Source organism: Protopterus annectens, chromosome 3.part0 (genome assembly GCF_019279795.1).
Source record: "Protopterus annectens isolate FY-2018-M chromosome 3.part0, PAN1.0, whole genome shotgun sequence".
NCBI lineage: Eukaryota > Metazoa > Chordata > Ceratodontiformes > Protopteridae > Protopterus > Protopterus annectens.
The window spans coordinates 846658977-846683708 of record NC_056731.1 but is presented as its reverse complement, the minus strand read 5'-3'; positions in this window follow the sequence as shown (position 1 = coordinate 846683708).

Sequence of the window (24732 nt, the reverse complement as noted above, 5' to 3'; positions counted from 1 at the left end):
ATCTCTGTAAAAGATTATGACTAGTGTAAGTACAATATATACAAGAAATGTTTAAAGAAAAAAGAAGGTAGTGAAAAAACATGGAAAGTAAAAAGTTAACAGAAAATGAGAACAAAGAGTCAGAAAAGGAGATAAAGTGTCATGACCAGTAAAGATAGATTCGGCTGCAAGACCAGATGGAATAGAGGTATAAAATGTATAAAAAATTGAGGGATTGGCAAAAAAATATATTTTTTAAAGATTTTGAATGAATGGTCAATTAAAGGTTTTAAGTATGCAAAATTATGTAGTGAAATACTTAAATTCATATCAAGGAATGAAGATAGAAAACAATTAAAAAACTGGAGACTCATAGTGTTGAATAATAATGATTATAAGATCTTTATAAGCCAAAACCAGTGGTCTGTGATTGAGCAAGTTTGCAGATGACTGCAAGCTGGGCACTGTCTTAAATTCCCCTAGTGATGTGAGCATCCTCCATCCTTACCCAAACTAATGACTGGTGCTAGTGCCAGAAGCATGGTCTCAAACTGAATGCCAAGAAATGTATCATTACCCTCTTTGGGGAAAATGGCATCCCCACTAATTATCACATTAATAACAACATACTAAGCATGCCATCAGTTGTGAGGGACTTGGGCACCCAGGTTGATAGCAACCTGACTTTTGACCGCTACATTGCCTCCATTGTACGGAAGGCTTTCTACATGGATTACCTCATAAATAAGGGCATTTCATCCAGGAACAAGGAGGTCATAGCATCCCTGTACTCCTCTCTTATCAGAATCATTATTGAGTACAATGCCCCCTTTGGCATGTACCTTGCCAAGCACATGGAGCAGCTGGAGAGACCACAGAGGTTCCTGACCAGGAAAATCCAAGGTCTCAAACACCTCTCCTATACAGATAGGCTAAAAGCCTGTCCCTCTACTCAGTCTCATACAGACTGCTCAGAGGTGACCTGTGTCTGGCATACAAGGTCATCTCAGACTCAGCCTTGATGGAGTTGCTGCATATACATAAGTCAAACTCCACTAACGCAACCTGCATGCAAGGCCTTAACTTGGTTTATCACATCAATAGAAGTTGGCAGGATAGATTTGTGTCCCAAAGACTCGCCATCTGTGCAATAGATTTCTTCTCCGTGTCAAGCAGAGTACCTCTCTAGCCCTCTTTAAGAGGAACCTGGATGACTGGATGGGAAACAGAAAATACACCCCTGGGATCCTACCTGTGTCCCTGCTGGACAGGGGAAACAGGTGTTGACTTTGAGGAAACATAGGCAAAATTATTGGCTAGGCTTCCAAGGGCCTTTGGACCAATAACCTAGTATCATCCTAGGGCCTATAGCCTAGTATCATCCTATGAACCTATGAACCTATGAAAATAATACAAAAGAGATTTGAAATAAAAATGGAAACTATTATGGAAGATAGTATATATAGTATAAAGGAAAAGGATTGTCTAGATAGAATTATTAATGACAGACAAATTATGAATAGAGAAGAAGTGAAAATCATGATAGGAGACCTTAAAAAGGCATATGGCATAACTGGACATTAAATCTTATAGGTAATAATGAAAGAATATATATAAGTGAGAAAGTTAGAAAATTATGTATGTTAGCATGTAGTAGTAATAAAGTAAAATACTTTTACAAGGCTGGTTAAGCCAAGAGATACATATGAATAGTGGTATAAAACAGGGTTGTCCAATGAACTGTATACTTTTTGCATTAGCTATTAATGTAATAGTATGTGAAATAAATTACAAAATGATGGAGGTGGGGTTTATAACACCTGAAGGGTTAAGAATTCTAGTACTGTTAAAATATATAGATGACATTATAATAATTGCAAAAAATGGATAAATAAGTAATAATTTGCACAAATGGGTGTCTAAGTGATAAGGATGGCTTTAAATAAATAGAAAAATAAAGGTTTGGTGATGTGGTAAAGATAGGGGGTGTATATTTTACAATGACTGAAATTGCCATGTTAGGTAAAAAAATGGGAATAAAGATGTAAGAAAAATTCAACGGGAAAAAAACAAAATAAGAAATAAAACAAACCTGTCTTTTCTGGATAACATAGAAATTATCATTCAGAAAAAAGGCTTATTTGATCGATTCAGTTCTGATTGGAAAAATGGCATACTTAGCAAGTATATTAATGTTGCCAAAAGTATTCAAAAAGGAATTATTGCTCATAATTATTTCATTTATGGGATTCAAGATTAAAACTAGTAAAAAAATGAGTTTGTTATGTAAATAAAGAAAAAGTATTAGAGTTAATTAACCCAGTGGTATATGCTGCTTCATTAAATTTTACAAAGTGTTAAATTGGATAAATGAAAAGGATGAGAGGTTAGTAGCAACATTGTATAAATCTAAGTATGATAAATTTGACGGTATGGTAAAAAAGAGTAAAAGAGAGAAAAGTGTGTAAATGAAGAAGTAAAATGTTACCAAGAAAACAAATGTTATGGAAAATAGAAAATGATGCTATAGAAAAAGACAGAAAAGTACGGTATAAGAATGCAATGATAAAACATTACTATGTAAAACCATGGGAAAATCTAACAGATAAAAAAATGAAAGCTATAAAAATAAGAAGCAAATGTTGTAATCAGAAAGTAGAATGTCAAAGTTTTTTTGTGGAGACTGGTAACACATAAATTCCCAGAAAAACAAATAGGCCACACAAGAAGAAAAGTGATAGAATATGTTTACATTGTCAAGAAGAAGAAAGTACGGAACATACTTTTGAAATGTAAGAGAGTAAAAAATTATGGGGAAACTGTAAAAAAGATTTTTTGAAGATATAAAATAAGTGGATAAAATAAACATAGATATGATTAAACATGGATATTGTAAGAATAGAAGTAAAGAATATGTTAAACAAACAGATAAAAAGTTATTCCTCCCTCTTTAATACATACTTCATCGGCACCATCACTAAACCTACTACTTCCTACCCACTCATCAACATTGACCCACCAGGAACTCCATTAACACACTCCCCTGCAAGTTCTCTACCTAAGTTCACACTTGCACCCATAGCCACCTCCACCATTAAAAACTTCTTCTTAAGCTCAAACCTTGTATCAATGCCCCAGATAACTTACCTGCAGAATACTTGCAACTCTCAGAATCCTCCACTGCATATCCTATCAGCATCCTCCTCAACAGGTCCATTAAAGAATCATGCATACCTGACATCTGGAAAAGGCATTTGTTCTTCCACTTCATAAAGGTGTCAACAACTCCGATATCTCCAACTTCTGTCCTATTACCATTCTCCCCCATCTCTAAAGTACTAGAAAAATGTATTCATACTCGGTTGCTCAACCATCTGATAAAACATCAAATACTTTCCCCCACTCAACATGGCTTTAGGCCTGGACATAGCACCAACACTGCCCTCATTTCCTTCTTGGATACAATAAACAGAGCTCGAGATGCTGGCTCCTTAGTCTCAGCACTGTTTCTTGATTTATCAAAGGCATTTGATACTATATCCCACTCCCTTTTGCTTACCAAACTCGTTAACATTTGCCTATCTTCCCCAGCCCTACAATGGTTTACAAATTACCACAGCAATAGACAACAATCGACTAAATGGCAACATGCATCTTCCCCTTTCTTAAATACTAATACTGGTGTTCCCCAAGTTTCTATACTGGGTCCCCTCTTATTCAGCATATTTGTTAATAACTTCCATGCCACTCTTACCCACAGTACTCTTATCCAATATGCAGATGACTCCACTATCATCTGCACTTCTAAATCTCCCACTGCACTACAGTATCTCACCCAAGAAGCCTTTTTCTGCACTGAAACCTGGATGTCCCAGAACCATCTAGCCCTCAACCGCAATAAAACTATACTGTTAATCTTTACCCCCACTAAACCAAACTCTGTTGACAGGTCACTTTTTTCCATTCACTCCCAAACTAACACTATTATTGAAATTGTCCCTAGTACCAAACTGCTAGGTGTCATCACCGATGATAGACTAACATTCGACCTCAACATATCCAGCAACATAAAAAAAAACATCAGAAACTAGGTGCCCTGTATAGGCACAACTATTTTCTTAGCCCCCTGCTAAAAAAGCCCTGGACTCATCCTTCCTGCTCTCTACTCTGCTATATGGTGCTCCATTCCTCACCAATCTACAGTCCTCCTTGAGAGCAAAACTTGACTTTTGCTACAACAAAATTGCCAAGTTTGCTACTTATGCAAAATTTTCCACCCATCACTGTTCCTCTCTGCATCAACTAAATTGGCTAGAATTCCCCCACTATCTCTCTTTTCTACAGCTAACCACAGCCCACAAGCTAATCTATCACCCAGAAACCTGCCCCTTCCTCTCCTCTATACTAACTATACACCATCCTAACCGACATCTCAGGTCTGAAAACAAAATGTTTCTGCCTGTTCAGAAACCCAAGCTCTCAGCTGGCCAAATGTTGTATTCCAATACTGTCTCCAAGTCATGGAATAATCTTCCCTCCTCACTCAGATCTAATAGTAATCCTGCCTGCTTCAATAAAATCCCTCACACTCTATCTCTCCTCTCACTGGCTATGCTCCTGCACCCAAATAAACAACTCCAACACCTGACTTATCTCCCCTATGACTTCACCATCAAATATTTTTTATTACTATTATTTTCCTTTCCCTTCTTTCTGCCAAACATCTCCTTTCCTGTCACTTTACCTTTTTCTTTCCCTACTTAGCTCTCTTTCATCACCCTGAATTTTTCCTCCCTCTGCTATGTTCCTTGTAAACACATTTTACACTAGAGCTGGAGTGAACTAATGCCAGTGATTTAAGTCTATTTTAGTATTTTACACTAATGCTTGATTGTATGTACACCAGTCATTAATTTATATTACAGTGATTATGATACTACCACTTTATACCCTTTATTTGTATTAATCTGTTTAATCTTTTTAATAACTTCATTGTATGTAACTTTGCAAAGCTTTTCTCCCTAGGCCTCCACTGAAAATGGTCTCTTTCTAGGCCCAGTGGACTTTCCCGGTTAACAAATGCAATAAATAAATATTTTATCTTATATAGGTTATATGGAATGAAAGAATAAATTAAATTATGTTTAATGGTAAATGGATTTTAGTAACAATATTAAATAAAATCAGGTGGTTATGGAAAATGGAGTGGGGATCTAAAAGGGATGAAAATTTAGTATGATTGTGTAAACATATTTGTAAATATTTTGTAAACAATACTTATTTTTGTATATAAAGGACCTCCTACTCTTTTCAACAGGTGTAATGAGATCTTTTACATCCACCTGAGTTACCACCAACTCAAGCAGAATAGGTCTCTGTTTAACATCTCATCTGAAGGATGACACACTCAGGAGTGCAACACCCCCCTTATGCAGTAATAGATCTACTAGGTGTGGAAACAGAAACAGCCTTCTGCAACAAAGGCAAGTGTGTTACCTTTTTGTGCCACTAATAGTACAAGAATTTCCCTTATGTGTAATAAACTCCTACACTTATAAAATATCAACACATTTCAGTGCTACACTATATTGTATTTATCTTGTATTTATCTTGTAGGAAAGACCACCAGGGCCCTTAAAGATCGAATGGGAGAACATCTTAGAGGCATTAAAAACAAGGATCCAAACAATGCTCTGGCAAGACACAGTTTAAGTTGTGAATGTTTTCACAAGTTTAATTTTTTAGTTTTGCAACAGGTGGATACTAATAGGTTTGTTGATTCAAGTAATAATTACTTGGAAATGTTAGAATCGAAATGGCAGGTCCTTCTTAAGGATGATATCAGTCCAGGTTTGAATGAAACCATTTCCATTAAAAGTTTATTGAAATATAAATATATACAAGACATTATTTCTAACATCGAATGTAGAAATAAGGTATTTCCAGTTCTGTATAGTGGTGTATTATATATTTTCTAATCAAGAAGTTTTCACCTGTTGTTTATGTTTTTATGTTATTATTGCTTTAATTATTTGTTAAAAGTCTTAATGATAGTGTGATGTCATCAGTTTGACAGTATTTAACTGGTCTGATTTTTAAATCAAATGTTTCTGAAGAAGTTCCAACAGTAAAGGAATGAAAGCGCTAATCTGGCTCCTGTTTTTTATAGGCTACGCTCACACAGTGGTGAATTTATTTTTATGTTTGAAGTAGTTTAGTTTATTTGTTCTACATTATATTGTATTTATCTTGTTTTAATGATGATATATGTGTATTGTTCTACATATTATATGTGCATTAATATTTATATTAATCAATGTATTTACAGTATATTGTAATATGTCAATTTTTACCAATGTATATGTATTTCTGTTCTTTTACTTGTGGAGTTTTTCTCCCTGGGCCTCTGCTGAAAATGAATAAATTAACCAGTTGGAATTTCCCAGTAAACAAATATCAATAAATAAATAAAAGACCTCGAGAGTTGACCGGGGACTATTATTTTGTTACCAGATTTGCTCCTCACACTCAGAATACTGTTTATTTTGACCTCATTTTTTCCTTAGGCCATCCTTCATTATAGCACCTTTTAAAATTGCCCTTGTTCATCAGTAACATGTATTTCTGAAATTCTTTTATATTTCTTCTATCGTTGGTTAATGACATGACTATCATAAGAATTTCTAATTATAATACCTCACCCTACATTTCTAATAAATATGCTTTACTTAGTGCATCTTGTTATGTCATTCCCTGGCTGGTCTGTAGTTTCCTTTTAAGTCATATTTTTGTAACTTAAGTAATTAAGTATCATTCATCTATATTCTAGGAGGTGCATTATCCAAATATTTTTTGATTATGCTTTGCAAGGGCTGGTCTGTTTCCACCCAACTTCTTCACCATAGACATATTTGTGCATGGTTGACAATAGTTCATTTTTTTTTCTTTAAAGTATTTTTATTTGATTTTTGTTTGAAGTAATATCTTTAAAACAATAAATGAAAAAAAATAACATTGTGAAACTATTTACAGCTGTATCTACCCAGATTTTAAAATGATTTGAACATTGTATTAAATATAAATCATATTACTGAGTCTTCTTGTCCATTTTCTGCAATATTTCCATTACTGTCATCAAAGTGTCATAATATGAAGTAGTTCAGTTGGTTCTAGCCTTCAGAGTAGAGATTTCCATGTGAATAACTGTTAAGGCAAGATTTTTGAATTCTTTGAAGGAGGGAGAAGTCATATTTTTCCAATGGATGGTGATAATCTTAAGAGCTATAGTTAACAATGTCCAAAGAATTGATAAACATTTTTTTAAAACACACTTGGATATGGGAGAGTTGAATAAGACCAATGATTTATCTAATCGGAAGTTATCATTGAATACAATCTGAAAAAATAGTTAATTCTATTCCAGTATACATTGAGTCATTTACATTCATAAAAAATATGTTGCCAATCAGCTTTTAATTTTATCTCACATCTCCAATATAGTTCTTCATTAGCAAACATTAAGACTAGTTTATGAGGTGTAAAAAAACTTCTGGGTCAGAATCTCCAAGTAAACAATTGCCAATTAAGTGATAGCGTAGAATGTTTTGAGGATTTAAGAATCATTTTTTTATCTTCCTCTGATGGGGCATGACCATTTACTATTGTTTAGTCATTCCAGTATGTTTTTGTAAAGTATACTTTTATTTTTTTAATAATTTTGTAAATGTTAGATAAATAATCATTACCTTGTAAAGGTTGATTTGTAATAATTATAATATATTCAACAAGTTTAGGAGTGTCATATCTAACAGATGTTTGCATTAGTTCTATCTTGTTTATGATATATTGCCTCAGAGCTTGAAGAAGTAACCATATATCTTCGGATATGTTGTATTTGTTGGTTATTTGATTATTGGATAAGACCTTTCCTAACTCTATTAGTTGATGCCAAAATAACAAACTTCCTTTTTTAGTACATTCATCTTATTAGTTTGAAATGTTTCTAAATTATTGGATGTAAAGGCTATAGGAAAGAGTAGGAAGAGCCATGAGTTGATGCTGGGATTTTTGTTTACAAATTTCTTAAAATTAGATAATGGAAAATTTATATATTGAGATGGTATTTTAATATTTTTATTTTCTATGATATAATCTTTAAGCATGCAGTAAAAGGGATTTAACAAAACAGACAAACAATCATGAATGCGAACCAGATTTGTTTCCATACAGGAGAGTAAGATGAGTTTAACCATAATGAAATATTTTTAACAAGAGAGGAGAGAACATATGTCTCAATATCTGGTAAGTTAATTCCTCCATCCTCCCAATCTGTCACATGCAATTTGAGGTTTATTTGGGAACCATAGAAAATTTTATATCAGTTTATTATATTTTTGAATAATATGTTTGGGAGGAGTAAGAAAAAAGACTTGCATGAGGTATAGTACCTTAGGAAAAACTATTGATTTGATCAGAAATAACATGTCTTCCATTCCAGTTAGACATCATTATTTCAGTTTTATCTAATACTATATTACAGTTTAGTATAAGTAAGTAATTTAAGTCTTCCAATAGGTAAATACCTAAATAATGAAGTTTGCCGTCTGTTACAATATATTGGGAGAACTTTTTATTTATGTATTTTTTCTTACAATTGGAGAGTGAAATTTTTGTTTTAATTTCATTGAACTGTAGTCCAGAAATTTTCTGATAAATAGACACAGAGTTAAATAAAGCGTTTTATGAATAATTTGAATCAGACAGGGTCAGAAGTATGTCATCAGCAAATATGTAGTTTTAAATTTAAGACTGTTGATTTGTATACATTTAATTTTATTATCTAATCTAACTTTATTTGCAAAGGGCTCTATCAGTAGTGCAAATAACAAGGGTGACATTGTTTAGTCCCTTTTATAATTTTAATGGGTCCAGATCTATGGGATCCTAGTTTGGCATATGCTAGATAATTTTCATATAGGGATTTGATTAGTGTAATGAAAGCTATAGGGAATTTGTATTTATTTAAAACTAAAAATAGGTAATTCCAATCCAAATCAAAGGCGCTGTTGATATCTAAAGAGATCATAGTTAAGTCTAAGCCTTTAAGTTTATGATCAATTAGTGTTAAGATTCTTTTAACATTATCATAGGTATTTCTCTCTTTTATAAAGCCATTTTGATTTTCATGCATTAATAAGGGGAGAACATGTTTGATTCTATCTGCAAAATTTCTCATAAACATTTATAGTCTACATTTATTAAAGTTACGGGCCTATATGAAGAGCAAAGTTTTGCATCTTTACCTGATTTTATTACTGGGGTATTAGTAAATATTTCAAGGAGGGAAGTATGTTTATATCTTCCTTATCTATAGTGTATACTTTTAAGAGTAAGGCTATGGTTTGGCCTGGCAATAATTTGCATATCTCTGACAATATATTGTCTGGACCTGAGACTTTATTTGTCTTGAGTTTATTTATTTGTGATTTTAATTCAGTCATGTTTTCTTTTTGTTAATATGCCAAGATAAACTTTTCCATAAATATATGCTTTTAGAGAGTTCCAGATATACATTTCTGATATGTCTTCTGTAAAGTTTACTTTAAGAAAGGTATTTATTTCCTTTATGTAAAATTCCTTAAACTCTGTTAATTTTGTTATATATGAAGATATGCTACTGATGGGGATGGAGTGAACTAAGATAAGATCTATTTTGAAAACTAATGCATTGTTGATCTAATAAGGGGCAAGTTATCACCTTGACTCCTTCTAAGTTTGTTGATAAATCATTTGATACATATACCCTATCAATTCCAGAGTGGGGATTATGTCTATGTGAATAGAAGGTAAAGAATAGTGAATTTGAGTCAGCAAATTTGTTGCTATCCTTAATAGATGCTGTGTCTGTGAATTGTAAAAGTGCTTTTGATGTGAGATATTTCCTTCTCTTAATTTATGAATCTGGATCTTTATCATCCATAATACAATTAAAATCTCCTTCCACTATTAAACTGCTTTTTGCAAAATGGATTATGTCTTCAAAATAATGGTTAACTGTTTCTACCCCAACTCCTGGAATCCAATATAGATTGTCTAGAGTTTAAATATTTCTATTCATTTCAATGGATACTAAGCAGAACATACCAGATGAATCATGATAAATGTTGATTATTTTAGGATTTTTTTATATTTCTGAATAAAACAGCTTCCCCTCTCTTTTTCTGTTTAAATTGAGAACTTACTAAAACTGTGCAATTATTGAGATTTCACTTGTTTATATCTTGCTCTGAAATGTGTGTTTCTTGCAGAAATACTAGCTGAGGTTTATGTAAATTAATGCATTTAAATAAGCCTCTCCTTTTACTATTATTATTTAAACCATTAATGTTGATAGACACTTAATATTCTTAATTTAAATTTGAAGTTATATAACAGTGTATATGTAACATAGGGTATTAAATATGGATTTGGAGAATGTGTCAAATAGTTTCCTGTATTAAATGTATGTACATTTCTGGTAGACATCAAACAACCAATAAAGAACAAACTTATAAGTTTATAAAATCTAACAAAAACATTATTCAACACTATAAGGCAGTAAACCTCTTGCCTGTGTAGTAAATCTACCCAAGCAAGCCCTCTATCTATATCTAATATGAGTAAATCAAAGCTCTCTACCTTGTAATTTATGTAAACTCTTGAATAATAATTTCAAATACTCAACATACATTAAACATTTACTAGTTATTTCTAAAGTATTTACCCATTGTTATGGACATTTGAGAAAAAGAAAAAAAGAAAAATACTTGCAATCACCTGAGAGCAATCTGATGTCAGAAAATGCATTATAACAAGAGTGCATCAAAGCTTTGCAATTAGTTTATTAATCAAATCTTGAATATTAACATATAGTACTATTATACAGGTTTTGTAATTCTGTATTTTGTTTTTACAATCTTATCATTGTTAATACACAGATAACCTTGGTTTATGCTAGTTAAAATACATCCAGATTCAAATCTAGGAGAGTTAGTATTTTCAATATAATATTAAGGTATTTAGTGACTCCATATAGCTCTATTTAATCAGCATTCACTTTCAACTATCTTTGATGTTGGTTTCTTCAAAATAGAATTTTATCACCATAGGAGTATCGCTATTTTTAGTATTGACTGCTCGTATTTTAAATTGTTTTGGTTTTTAACATATTGATGACTAATGTTCAGCTTGATGGAAGGAAATAGAAGCCATACAGAAGTCAATAAGTTTGCAGAACCTATTTACCCATGACACCAAATAGTAAGGATACATACACTGTTCCTTAATCTGTGTTATCATAGCTGACCTTAATACCTTTAAGGTTTACCATAAAGAAAATACAACAATAATGAAAGATGTTTCACTAATGAGAAACATAAGTCCAAAAATTCCAGCACTAAGAAGGTGGTGATCTGCAACTGTCATTTCACTATCAAGAAATTCAGGCATTCAAGGAAGAATTGACAAAATATGTAAAATCCCCTTTTAGTACACATCTAAACTTATTCAGTCTATGCTGTGTTTCTTATGGCCTGATGGTGTAAATATTATACTGAAAATTTATGCCTGTAATACTAACAAATGTCCAGGTTACGTGCATTAATTGAAAAAACGATAGGGGTACATTAAACTGTTAATGGATTTCATGTGTACTGTACCTAGGTTTTGCATTTGACATCTGGAAAGAGCTGCCATCAATCAAGGCATTTCTAATCCTGCAGTTATTCATGGAGGTTTATAATATTATCCGAAATGTGCTGCAAGGGCATTGAGTTTTAAGCACTCCTTTATCCACAAATGTGGGATGCTGTCAAATGCTTTTTTGTAAGATATCCATACCATACTTAGATTCTTCTCCTTTTTTACAATTCTCTCTTATTACTTTAGATGAGGTAATGACAGGTTCACTCTTTTCAGACAAAGATGGTACAAAAGCGGGTGTGGGTAAAGATAAGAGAGACCATCCTGCATTTTGCTTTTTTCATAAAAGTGCATAAATAGCATGGTTATATTTGTTAGAAAGTTTAGAAAATGTTTAGCAGAATAGAATTTTGTGTGTGTTAAGTGATAATTACTGATATGAAAAGTTAGGAAGGAATTAAATACATTAAAGTAACAAAATTCGAAATTAGCTTCAGCAGTGTCTCTGTCCTATGATAGGTTTCATTTCAGGCAAAAGATTATTTGGTTGCCTATTAGGTCCTGTGAGTGGAAATGTGCATATCTGCTGTTAACTCACTGACAACTTTATTTCCACATGTGGATTTGGGAGAAGAAAGTTGCAACAATAGTTTGAAGTCAAGGAAGAAGAAGGAAAAAAAATAATCAAAACCATGTTAGACTATATTCTAATTATAGATATCATGCCTATTTTAGGACTAACTACATAGCTGACTTTAATATATTTTCCCTTTAGTTACTGTGATTATCATTAAATGAATAATTTTAGTAACAACCTTTGGTGGAAAGCTCAGTTATGCAGCTGTATTTGATATCTTATAATGCTCCATTCTACAGCTTATGATTTCCCACACTGAACTTTAAAACAGTTAAATGCATTTTCAAAAAATCTGTTTTAAACTTCACCCTTTGAGCTGGTGAGTGACATCAGTCAATATGCGATTGACACGTCAAAGGGCGATCGCCAAACCACTTCTGCATAGTATCAGAGTGATGTGATTTTAGCTTTGAAATATGAGAAGGCTCATGAGCTCAGCGGGAACAGAGATGAAGCTTCAAACTTTCAAAATAAGGTAAGGCTTGAGCTATACAGTCCTAGAGAGCTCACGTAATTAGAATAGGGAACAGTGCACCAAAATCAATCCGCTCCCATTCTAGAGAGTGCATAATGTACAGTCACTTGAAAAACATTGTGCAGAACCACACAAAATAAGCAAATTCCCATAACTACACACCCACAAGGTCTGTATGTTCAGCAATCCCATCAAAAAGTCAAAACAATCATTCCTGAACATAAAAGAAGGACTTTGAATATAAATTATCCACCCCAGACAAACACAGAAGCCCTCTGTTCACTCTGGACACCATCTATATACACAAGGCCAGAACTGAATGACATTTAGCAAAACCCAGAGATCTCACACAGTCTGATAAATGTATGAATCAACAAACTCATATCACTATAATATAACACTTTAAGGAACACATCGCTACATGGGAATAGATCAGATCTATGTACATCAAACCGAAACATTCAACTCTATCAGTATACAAGAAGCTAAGGCTCATTAATCATATTAAAAAGTGGAAGATCATTGGTAAGAATGAGAAGCCTACCCCAGACAACTGTAGAAGCCAATCATAGTTATGGTTCACATGCACATATTTAACAGTGAGAAAGCAATATTCACTGAATTCATTGCTCAGTGCTAATCCATTTCAGCAAGTTAATAACCAAAGAAAAGTATCTGATCTGGCAATAAGTAATAATACTATACATTTGTTACTAGTAGTTAACAAATATAGTTAGAGATCTCTTTGTATGTCTTTGTTTAATAAATAAGTATGAAATAAAAATTTTTTAACAACATTCTAACTATACTTATTTGTGATATTATTTTTCTATTCAATAGATAAAGAATAAATTAGTTAAAATAATACCGGTATTAATAGATGGTTTCTACAGAAGAAAATTGAACATTACTGCAGTGTCTTGATAGGAACAATAACATTTAATGATTGAATTTTTATTTGTCCTTCAGTTTTTTCTTCTTCTGTTCTACGGTTTTCCAACCATTCTTATCTGCAGTTCTTCTTCTAGTAGTATTGCTAGTCCAGTCCATTGCTTCCACTTCATTAAATATATTGTTATTGAATAAGTATTTTGTTGCCAAATCCAATGAGTCAAATATTTTTGTGCCTTCAGGAAAGGGGCTTTTTTAGTCTGGCTGGGAATAATAAATGCATTTTCAATTGTTTCTTTTTCAATGCTTTTATCAAGGGAAAGAATTATTTTCTTTTTGAAACCACAACTAAGGAGTAGTCATTGTCAAATATAATTACTGCATCTTGATATTTAATAAGTGAGTTAGCCCAGGCAGTTTTTAAGATGAGTTCTTTATCCTGACTAGAAAAAAGTCTCACAATTATAGATCTTGCCTTAGTTTTTGTTGCAGCATGGTTTTCTGAAGTATTTATGGATTTGTGTGTATGTTCAATGCCATAGAGTGAGGCAAGTAAATTTAGTGTGGAAGGAATCCAGGATGTGAGGAAATTAATTATGTTGTCTCAGTTTTCTCAGGTAGCCCATAAATCTGAATGCTGTTCCTCCTTGATCTATTTTCCAGGTCATCTAACTTGTCTAATAGATAAGCATTTTCTTTTAGTAAGTATTCTGTCTGGTGTTCTTCTTCAGAAAGTCTAGTCTCCATATAATTTAGTGATTGTTCCATAGCAGATATTTGGCCCTTTTGCTGCATAATAATTTCCTGAAGTTGTTCCAGTTGTTGGAAACATTTATCTTCAAATTAATTCAATTTGTTGTCCACTTTGTCAATTTTTAGTGACAAATCCTGGATGTTTGATAATAGAAAATACATTTCCTTTTTGAGAAAAGAATCCTGTGAAGAGCTTTTTGTATGACTCATTCTGAATAGCTGAGAGAGTTGTCATGTATAGTTGAATTTGACAGGAATTTTTAAATGTCAAAGTCCTTCAATAGATGTCCCAGGTTGTTTAGTAATATTGATAATAAAATTATCTTCAAAATATTGTTTAAATCATAACATTCTTGTCAGAAATATTTTAGTTAAGAGATTAAGCTGCTACCAAGTCACCATCTTGGCTGTGCCCCCACCAATAGTTCATTTTAAAAGCACTTTTCAAATAAGCAACTAGTCAACTACTTTGCAGGATCATTGTTCCTACTTGGATTATGGTTTATTAATGACACAGTACTTTTATGTTGGAGCATTTATAACTAGTCTCCTTAAGATTTTAAAGCTTTTTTTTTCATTTCATAGCTTTATTCCCAGGTATCTTACTCTTACAGTTCTCTCAGATGCACACGAACCTCAAGCATGTTTTTTTTTAGATGTTATGATGTATGTAAACTTTTACAGATGCTTCATTTCCATAAACACCTGTAAATCCTGCCACTAATCTGACTTTGGCATTTGGTTAGCAAACTCAGATTTCTTTTTTCAAGATCAAGTTTTAGTCTCTCTTAACATTGGGATATAAAGTTATGTACTCACCATAACATTCCATCTGTGTTGTTCATTTTCATTCTTCCTCAACAGTTAGGTTTGGATCTGAACCTCAGATTTGACTCGGTTGTTACTATAGCTCATGGTAACCTAAAAGTTCTCTAAGCGCCTCTCTACCCACAATACATCAACCCCAACATACCTCAGATCTTGTTTGCTAGATAACAAAATATTCTTCTTTTGGCTGCTCCCGTTAGGGGTTGCCACAGCAGATCAACTGTTTCCATTTCTTCCTGTCCTCTGCATCTTGCTCTTTCACACCAACCACCTGCATGTCCTCTCTCACCACATCCATAAACCTTATCTTTTCCTGTTACCTGGCAGCTTCATCCTTAGCATCTTTTTCCAAATATACTCTGCATCCCTCCTCAGCACATGTCCAAACCAATGTAATCTTGCCTCTCTGGCTTTGTCTCCAAACCTTCCAACCTGGGCTGACCCTCTAATATACTTATTCCTAATCCTGTCCATCCTCATCACACCCAGTGCAAATCTTAACATCTTCAACTCTGCCACGTCAAGCTCTGACTCCTGCCTTTTTGTCAATGCCACTGTCTCCAACCCATATAACATAGCTGGTCTCACTACCCTCTTGTAGACCTTCCCTTTCACTCTTACTGGTACTCGTCTGTCACAAATCAGTCCTGACACTCTTCTCCACCCACTCCATCCTGCCTGTACTCTCTTCTTCACCTCTCTTCCACACTTACCATTACTCTGAACTGTTGCTCCCAAGTACATAAACTCATTCACCTTCACCACCTCTACTCCCTGCATCCTCACCATTCCTCGATCCTCCCTCTCATTCACACACATATATTCTGTCTTAGTCCTGATGACCTTCATTCCTCTTCTCTCTAGAGCATATCCCCACCTCTTCAGGGTCTCAGCCACCTGTTCCCTACTCTCACTACAGATCACAATGTCATCTGCAAACATCATAGTCCACGGGGACTCCTGTCTGATCTCGTCTGTCAACCTGTCCATCACCATTGCAAATAAGAAAGGGCTCAGAGCTGATCCTTGATTTTTTTGATTTTGCTAGATAACAAAATAAGAAATATTAATATAATATCCCTGACAGAAAAAGCCATTATCTGGAGCTCAAAATAAGGTACAATGATGCCCTTATGAACCCTCATTCTTCCAGACGTTTATCATGACAAAGGATGGTGGTTGGTGGGTGGGGAGTTGAGGAAGAATGAAAATGGACAGCACAGATGGAACATTATAGTAAGTACATATTTTCTTTATCTGATTATGTCAATTTTCATTCATTCCTCAACAGCTGGGACAGTCCCCAGCTACCTGAAATCCTGGGTGGACTCTAAGAAAGGATATTCCTGTGCAAGTTTGAACCAGATGCTGCTCTTCACCTTGAGACCAGATCTAGTTTGTAATGAGTAACAAAGATATGAGGATTAGGCCAAGTTGCAGCTGAACATACATCATCCATGGAATTCTGAAAATAAAATACTGATGAAGTTGCCATAGATCTAGTTGAGTGGGCTGTTAAAGGTTTTGATAATGAGACACCGAATTTATTGCAGACAAAGGCTATTGAGTCAGCAAGCAATCTTGCCAGAGTTACTTTTGTAACTGATTTACCAATTTTATATCATGCAAATGAAATAAATAGTTGATCAGATTTTCTAGCTTCTTTTGTTCTATGTAGTACATATGTAATTGCTTATGAGCATCTAATAAATGCAACAAGTACTCTCACTTGTTCTCAAATCTTGGAAAGAATACAGGCAGATTAACAGACTGGTCGATGCTAGATTCTGACACCACCTTAGGAAGGAAAGAAGGGTTGGTTTGTAATGTTACTCTATCCCTATGAAAACTCAAATACGGAGGTTTATAGGACAATGCTTAAAGTTCAGAAATTTATTTAGCAGAGGTAATAGCTACTAGAAATACAAATTTCCAGGTCAGAAATTTAAGATCAGATTTTGCTGCTGGTTGAAAGGGGGAATGAATTAATGCCTGCAATACTAAATTCAAGTCCCATGGTAGTGTAGGGTCTTTAGAAGCTGGTCTCAACAGAAGATTGCCTCTTAAGTAGGCCTTACAAAGCTTTTATGAAGCTAGGGAAGAATTCTCAAATCTGATATTGAAGTTAGAAATTGCTGCCAACTGAACTTTAATGGTTGAGGAGCTAGCTCCTTCATTGAAAATTCTTGCTAAAAACTCAAGGACACTTTGCACAGGCTGAAAAGGGGTCAATATGCTTTTGGCCAGCCCAAATAACAAATATCTTCAATTTTCATCTGTAAAGTTTTCTCATAGAAGCTTTATATGAAGACAAAAGTATATGACGGACAGGGGATGAGAGTATAGGTTGTCTGGGTATTAAAGGAAGTGGACAAACCATACTGTCAGCTTTAGATTTGAGATATCTGGGTGAACCATGCCTGTCAGGTGAGACAGGAAGTCTGGAGTCGAATCCAGAATCCAAGGTGGATAAAGTAGATGAGGTCAAAGAGAAGGGAACCAAATCTGTAGAAGCCAGTAAGGTGCAATGATTATTTTGCTCTTCAGCTGGACAGCAATCTGTAGGAATTTGGGAATTAGGGAGTTGAAGGGTAGGCATATAGAAAACTGGGGGACCAATCATGGAGTAGACCATCCCTTGGTGATTCCCTGGTGGAGGCATCAGAGCAAAGAATCTGCTGCACTTGTAGTTTAGGGGAGATGCAAATAGTTTGCAGCAAGGCTGGCCCCTTTGATGGAAAACCATTTCTGCCATTTTCTTGTTTAAACCACTCATGAGGTAGTAGAACAGACCTGCTCAATTTGTCTGCTATTATGTTGGGCTTCCCCAGAATGTGCATTGCTATCAGAAAATGGTTTGCAGAAATTGCCCATTGCCACACTGTGAGGGCTTCTCGACATAAAGATAAGACCTGGTTCCCCCTTGTTTGTTTAGATACCAGACTAAACATGTTGTCTGTCTGAATCTCAGTTGTCCTAAAAGGGAGTGAGTCTTGGAAGGCCTGCATTGCTAAGACCACTGCTCTCATTTCCAGAACAATGATATGCGTATTGACATCTTCTGGAGGACCAAGTACTTTGGACTGTTATGCCCAGGAAGTGCACCCCCCACCCAATCTGTGATGCTGCTGTGGTCATAATAGCCATGGGCTGAGGGAGAATAAAAGGATGGCCTTGTAGAACCTGATCCGATTAAATCCACCACCAAAGGTATTTCTTGCTTGCCTGAGTCATTCTTATTTGGGATGACATTTGTTGATAAAGAATTGACCATTGTGTCGCTAGCATCCATTAAAGAGTTCTTATATGAAATCTTATCAAAAGAACTAAAATTATGGTGGCTGCCGTTGACCCCAATTCTTGAAAAATCAACCATGCTGAACTTTTGGTACTGTGACCTATTTTCCTGACCTGGAATCTAATGGTTTGCACTCTTGCAAGAGGAAGAGAAGGTGTTACTGATACCATGTTGAAAACTGTTCCTATAAACTCCAGTATCTGAGAAGGTTCTGAGATTTTCTGAAATTTATGGTAATTCCCAGAAGGAAGAAGTTTGGAGTACCTGATCTCTCACTCTTATGAATAGATGCCTGGTTGGGGGGGGGGGGGTAATGAGCCAGTCATCTAGATACTGAAACAACTGGAATCCCAGCAGTTTAAAGTGAGCTGCTACCACTGCCATGCATTTGGTGAACATCTTGGGGGCTGTGGTGAGACCAAAGGGCAGGGCTCTAATCTGGTAATGACTAACTCCTAGCCAGAAGCATAAGTACCTTCTGGACTGTCTAGTCATTTTTATGTGACAGTATGCATGTTAAAGTTCTATCGAGCACATCCAGTCATCCTTACCCAAAAAGGGCAAAATGGACTGAACAGTGACCATCCAAAACATGGTGTGTAGAACTGATTTCCTAAAGTTGCTGAGATCCAAAATTGGTCTCCAGTCCCCTGCTTTCTTTGTGACTAAAAAGAATATTGAGCAAGTTCAGGATTCTATCTGGTCTGTTGGATGACTCTTTTTTTTCTAGCAGTTTTGTATTTCTAGAGTTGCTTTCCTCTGATTGGGTGGAACATCGGAAATTTTCTTGTGGATGGAGGAGGAAGGGAAAATGGAATGACATAACCTCTGGTACTGATCCTCTGCCCCCCCCCCCAGGTGTCTTTTGTGATATTTAGCCAGACCCCCATTCAGGAGTGCCAGTAGGGTCTGTCAGAGAAGGAATCTCTAGACCCTTGGTTTTGTGGGCCACCTCTGCCGCATGGGTGGTGCCTCGCATTTGAGTTCCCTCTCTGTCTCTGGGGTAACTGTCTCCATGTGGATCTTGAAAATGTCTCCGGGATTTTTTGAACCACATTTTTTTTACATCAGTATCCTCTGAGATAAATTCCTGTGGGGAAACCAAGCGCCTCCTTTTGCACTTTCACTTCCAAGGTGGTACTTCTGTGGGATGCTCCGGAGAAGTATCAGAAGAGATGGTGATATCCTGCTGGGGTGATTGAACTGGCTGTGCCTGTGGAGTCGAATGTTGTGGCTTAAGGTGCAAAGACACACGAGATCCTGACAGAAGATCCGAGGGGGGGAGCAGCCATCCACCCTGCTGAAGAAGAGAAAACTCTCTCTATCACTTCAAAGCATAATGCCCCGGGGAGAAAGAAGTTGACAGAGCCAAAAAAAATGCTTCTGCCCCCCATCAACTCCTTCTGCCCCAAAGGCATTCTGCGCCTGAGGTAGAGATCAGAGTAGAGTTGTCCAAAGCCAACTTTGGAGTCGACTTCAACACCTCAGATCCAGCAGGGGGACCACAGCTCTGACAGTCATCCAGATCAGAACATATCGGAGCTGGAGTGCTCACAGAAGAACTTGGAGTCTAGGATAACAGTTTCTGTGGATCAGACACAGATGGCCTTGGCAGACTTTGATCCAGGGTCTGAAATGCATGATCAGATTGGAGGAGGGGTAAGTGTGAGCCAAAACTTCCTGACTGAAAGAAGAGTTGATGGGGTGGAAGCATTGGCTTCAGTAAGACTCATGGAAGAATGAGAAAAGGCTAACAAGGGAGAATTTTGAATGTTGTTTCTCCAAGAAAAGGGATGGTACCAGGTCAATGGTAGGTGAGTATCAGGTCTGAGGAAGAGGAATTGAATCTGAGGTGATCGGATCCAGCAAAACCTTTTGAGAAGTTGGCTTTGAAGTAGAAGCCTACAAGTCCATCTTCTTTTTCTTGGAGGTTCTGTGGAAGGAGTGGAGGAACCAGACGGTCTCGGAGACCATGTTGAAGTCTCCTTAAGTTTTGTTTTGGGGTTTGAGACCCAGAAATTGCTTCAAAAAATGTAGTAAGCAACCTTTAAAATTAGTTTGTTCTTGTGATCAGCAACCACACTAGGCCTGAAGTTTTAATAAATACAGCAATCTACACTGAAGTGCTCTGGGCCCAAACAGTATACACACAAATCATGTGCATCCAAAGTAGGAAGGTTATGCCCACATCACAAACATTTTTTGAGCCAAAAAGGCCTTTCTCCAACATTCTGCTAAATCTAATAGCTAATGAAAAATAAAGAAAAGGAATTTTTTTAAAACTAGATTAGAAGGGTAAGGTTGGAAAAAAGTAAAAATATAGGGAAAAAAATTACCAGCAATGGTAAGCAAGAATATACTATGTATAAAGAGGGCATAAATATAGCAGTAGAAGTGTTATAAAGACAAAGAAATTTAACTTAACTGAAAGATACTCAAGAGCTATTGATAATGTCTATTTCGTGAAAGCAGCAAGCATGACCTGAGGTATGTTAGTGGTTTGTGCTTTGTGGGTAGGGAGGAGTTCAAGAGCTTTTAGGTTACCACGAGCTATAGTAACAGCAGAGTTGGATCAGAGGTTTGGATTGGAACCCAACTGTTGAGGAATGAATGAAAATTGACATCAGATCACATTTTTTTCAGACTTGTCACTTTATATTTTCTTATATTTAACCTGAAATGTTATCTTAACCAGATTAGAAATATCAGCCAATGGTCATGCTGCTCTTGCATTTAGCTCCACAAGAAGAATTTAATTATGTTTACAATATACTGCAAGCAGTCAATTACTTGAGCAGTATCTCTTTGGAATAGCTTTGATGATGACTAAATACCAAATGGAAGTCATAGGAATCTATACCCTCTTTATTGCATATTTAATGTTCTCACTTTGTAGTTTGCTTCGTCCACTTCCATCTAGCAAAATCCTTTGCTTGCACCTAGTACTGAAAAGAACTTTGGATCTAACATTGTTTGGATCACTCAAATTTTAAGCATGTGTAGTACACTTTTTTAATGACTTTATTCAAATTCCGTGTGTCAGTAAGTATGTGGATCGTGTATTCCTTTAAACAGTGACCATATGACCTAAAATATTTGGAAAAAAATTAGTTGTACAAAATCTTACCATAACATTAGATGCCCTTCTCTTCTCTGTTGCAGTATTCTTTACATGAGGTAGAGTGCCTGCCAAGCAACCAGACATCGGCTAGTATACAAAAGTCTTTAGTGCCTGGGGGGTGTGGTACATCGCACGTAGTCTGCTATTGCATGTAGGCTATAAAAGTGATGTACACACACACACCATCCTCAGAATTGAGTGCCCCAGGGAGAATGCCTGAGAAATAGAAATGTAGTCTGGGTGCATCCAAGGAAAACAAATGCAGGGGGCTGGAAGGTGGGACAGAATACTGCAACAGAGAACAGGAGGATATCTAAAGTTATGGTAAGATTTTACACAACTAATCTATGTGCTTCGATTCTGCAGCTGCAGTATTATTTATATGAGGGAGAATGCAAAAGCTCATAAGGAGAAGGACAGGTTGAAGGAAGGGGCAGCAGAGCTTTCCAGGAAGCCATAAAGAATGGCCCTAGTGAACCCTAAACCTAGATTTAGAAATGCCCAGTTTGCAGTGCTTGGTGAAGGTATGGATTGAAGACCAACTAGCTAGCTCCAAAATGGAATTGGTGTCCAAACCTTTGAAGAAGGTACCAGAAGAGTCAATGGCTCTGGTAAAATCGGCCTTAACTGAGAAGGAGAGGCTCTTACCATAGTGTTCATAGCAGAAGGTGATGGCCCTGAAAATCCAGTTGGAAATGGTCTGTTTACTGACTGGGAGTCCTAGGGCTCTAGGGTGAAAGGAAACAAATAGCTGGTCAGATTTCCTGATACTTTTGGTTTTGTCTAGATTAAACCTAAGATGTCTGTGTACATCCAAAGTGTACAGAACTCTCTCTCTGCAGAGGTTTGGAGAGAAGGGAAAAAGGTAAGAAGGTGTATCACTTGGTTTAGTGATAATTCGTTGACTACCTTAAGCATAAAGAAGGGGTTGGTGTTTAAAGAAACCCTGCCCTTATGGAAGACAAGGAAGGAAAGGGAAGTCATGAAGGCCTGTAATTCCAAAAAAAAAAAAAATGTAGTGAGGCAGAAGGTGTTGGCTCAAATAGGGCTAAGGTCAGTTTTTCCAACACAAAGTTAAGATCCCAGGGAGTTGGGGCTGGTCGTGAAGGACATCTTTCCGGAATTGTTTAGCCTCAAATCTGGAAGCCAAGGGAGGTGAGATAGGCAGAGATGGCTGATGTGCAATTTCACTGAAGAATAAGTTAGTCCAGCATCCAGCAACTCACACAGGTATGATAGTACTATGGGAACATCCACTGTTAGTGGGTCCAAATTATGTAAAAGACAGCATAGTGAAAATCTTTTCCATTTGGATAAATATGATTTCCTTGTGTTAGGTTTCCTGGCTTCCTGCAGTACCCTTAGCATGTCATCTGTGAAGAGGTGTCTGAAAGGAATTAAGGCCCTATCACCCATAGTGTCATCTGTAGACTTGACAAGTGGGTGTGAATGAGTGGGCCCTTATGTTGTGTGAGTAGATCCAATCTGTGTGGTAACTTGTGGTGATTTCCTGTGGCTAAATGCAGGAGTAAGGGGAAACCAATGCTGTCTTTGCCAAAAAGGGGTTACCAATAAGATTTTTGGTCAGTCCTCCCAAATCTTCAGAAGGTTTCTTGGTATGAGAGGTAGGGGAGGGAATGCCTGTAGGAACATCCCTCTCCATGAGAAGCTGAGAATGTCAGTCTTCCATGCCAGAGGATGGTGGTCTCTGACACAAAATAGAGGAAGCTCTCTGCTCATGGAGAGGCAAATAGATCCACTTGTGGAATGGGTATTGATGGACAATATCCAGAAACACGTCCCTGTGAAGCATCCATTCATGGAATTCTGTTTTGGACTTGCTAAGAGTGTCTGACAAAACATTCATGATGGAGTGAATGTATACTGCCTGAAGTGGGATCTGCAATTTGACAGCAAGCTCCCACACCTGTAGATCTAGCCTGCACAGGAGGTAAGACCTAGTTCCTCCATGCTTGTTTACATACTAGATCATTGTCATGTTGTCTGCTTGAACTTTAAGGGGCCTGGGGAGAGGAGAGACTGAAAGGCCTGAAGTGTCAAGAGAAGTGTTCTCATTTCTTTTATATTGATATATTTAAAACAAAATCAACAATGAAAACCAAGTGTCCCAACTAGATAACAAAATACCAGTAGGACAGCTACGGCAATAAAAAGTCTCTTTTAATACTGACATAAACCATAAAATAGGACAAGCACTTTCACGTATCTTTTATATTGATGTGATCTTTTCTTTGAGAGGGTGACCAGGTGCCTTGTGCTTTCATGGCACTGAAGGCTGCTCTCTAGCCTCTGTCTGAAGCATCTGTGTACATTTCCTGCATTAGTGGGACAGGCTGAAGTGAGAGTCCTGGATTGGTAGAGAGCTGTTGAATCCACCAATATATTTCTTTCTTCAGGCAGGGAAGAAGGGGAATTTGGAACTCCAGCAGATGTACATGCTGAGTCCACACCAACTTCAGGTACCATTGCCATTTCCTCAAGTGCATTTTTGCCAGATGAAGCACTGGGATGGCGGAAGCCATAAAACACAAGGCCCTAAGAAAGGTCCAGGCTGAAATGTGAGACAGAGGAATGAGACTTTGAAAGAAGGCAGTGAGCTCCTGGCCCTTCTGGGTGGGGCAAGAGACATTTATGAGGTCTGTTTGAATCCTGTATCCCAGGAAAATCTGGCCCTGTGTTGGGGTGACGACTGACTTTTGGTAATTTACTTTGAATCCCAGGGAAAGGATGCAGATGACATGGTCGAGGTCCTGCTTAGCAACTCTGGACTGCCTGCTTGGAAAAGAAGATTGTCCAAATATGGGAAGATTTGGATGCCTTGCAACCTGCAGAATGCCACCACTGGTGCTAGGCACTTTGTGAAAACCCTTGGAGTGGTAGAAAGTCCAAAGGGTGAAGCAGAAAACTGAAAATGTCCAGTGGCCACCGAGAATCATAGACATTTCCTGTAGCTGGGGTGGATAGGGATATGGAAATAGGTATCCTTTATGTCTATTGAGGCCATGAAGGCTTGAGGTAAGATCAGGGAAAATAAGGTTTGCAAGGTTAGC